The following is a 1,966-nucleotide window of genomic DNA, read 5'->3' on the forward strand; positions in this document are numbered from 1 at the left end:
TTTTACTTTTGTTGCATGAGGCATGTTCTGATCCTTTCTTTTTCTTTCACAAAATGACACAGGGTGACCCCCGTTCCCTATATAAATGGCATCTTCAGCAAACAAATTTGCATTTAGACTTGAAAATGTACAAATTAAGAGGAAAAATTGAACTCCACAACTTAAAAAAGAAAATTGCACTAGAGATCGAGTTGCTTCAAAAGAACCTTCAGAATATGCAAATGCACCATTTGACACATATCAGTATTGCTGACTTTACATAACTATCTTTAATTGCAGGCAAAAGATGACTTGCTGGCTGTTCTTTATGATGTATTTTTTTTTTTTATAAAACAGGAACTAAGCATATTTGTCTTGTTTTTTATAAAAATTAAAAAATGGTGTTCTACAATTCTGTCCCGTACAGCTCTGCCATTAGGTTAGTCCAATTGCACTAGCTGGAGTTCATCATCAGCCTGCACCCCCACCACAGGAATCCTCTCTTTTCTGATAGTGGCAATGTTAAGCAATATGGCACATGCAACAATAAGCCCACAGGCCCTGTCAGGTGCAACCCTCAGACTTTTCAGACACTGAAATCTTTCCTTTAGTTGCCCAAAGGTCATTTCAATGAGTGCCCTTATCCTGGCTAGAGCTGCATTGTAACAGGTTTGTGGTCCAGGGGTTTGGGTCAGGGAAGGGTGTCATAAAATACTGCCTGCAGGCATAGCCCCTGTCTCCAAGCAGAAACCCTTCAAAATCCCTGTAATGGAAAATGCAGTTTTGTTAGTCTCAGCAGAACTGTGTTTAATACTGTTAACCTGACATGTATGTTCCCATACCATGTTCAAATAATGTACATAAGTGTGATTTTCTGAAAATACAGGAGTCATGCACTGATCCTGGCCGTTTTGCCTCCACATTTGTGATATGATGCATATAATCACACACCATCTAAGAGATTTTAGTCAGTCAACTGCATACTTTTTATTCCATTCCTTTAAAAAAAAATGTAAGATATTGGTCATTTAGAATATTATAAATTGCATAGTAAAGTTCCTGCACATTTACACCTTGAACCCCCTTTCGGTTCACGCAATCCCCTTCATTTGGGTCTGGTGGGGCCTTGAGGGGGATGTTTGCAGTATATGGCACCAATCGCATTAGGGAAGCCTGAAGGACACATACTGTAGGTCATTCATTTTGGCATGGTCATGATTGCATCTCATTAAAAATTATAAACGTACCTGAAATACACAAAAAAAAAATTCTGTTTTACAACCTTAAGTTGCTTGGAAATACCAAAAAAAAAGCACAAAAAAAACCCTAAAAACTTCTTCAGTGCAAGGTAGACTTTGTGAATGGCACTTTTCACTAAGTTCTCTGCATCTCCACTAGTGTAAAGGAAAGTGCCACTCTCAAAGACTCTCCAGGCAATGCATACATTCTGCGCAGTTGTCAAAGCCCAACTCCTCCATGTTGACCTCTTAATGTGTGGTTCCAACAAATTAATTATGTAAATAACACCCTTAAAAGAAAAACGATATCTCTCTACAATTACACTGTAGGGCTGCGCTAAAGGTTCCTGTCTAGAAATAAGTCGAAAAGCTCTGCAAATTATTCTTGCACCTACCGCAACAGGTTGCTGTCGTAAAAATAGACAAGACATGGCTATGACATACTTCCCTATCTCCTCCGGTTATAAAGCGGCAATGTAATACTGTTTATATGAAATAAACCTGCTCACAAGCAGGCTTAAGCTTGTGCACATGTTGCTATGACAGCAAGTCCAGGATGAATGTTGAATAAACAAACAATCAAAGAATGCCAAAATGTCATCAAATCCAGCTAACTTAGTTAGCGACGTATGAAGAACGGGGCCCAGGTGACAAAATGCCATAGACTCTTCCTGTCTGCTGATCTATAGCTGCAAACTGCAGGGAGACGAGCAGCAGACAGAGGTTGACAGTAGATCTGAGATGATACT

General features: G+C 39.3%; 1 pseudogene; it reads right to left on the reverse strand.

Annotated features, from left to right (window-relative positions):
• The window catches only part of LOC107101355, a 33,284-nt pseudogene extending 31,636 nt beyond the window's left edge, over positions 1-1,648 (reverse strand).
• Between the last annotated feature and the right edge of the window lie 318 nt (positions 1,649-1,966).

Source organism: Cyprinodon variegatus, unplaced genomic scaffold (assembly GCF_000732505.1).
Source record: "Cyprinodon variegatus isolate N-32 unplaced genomic scaffold, C_variegatus-1.0 Scaffold1086, whole genome shotgun sequence".
Classification (NCBI taxonomy): Eukaryota; Metazoa; Chordata; class Actinopteri; order Cyprinodontiformes; family Cyprinodontidae; genus Cyprinodon; species Cyprinodon variegatus.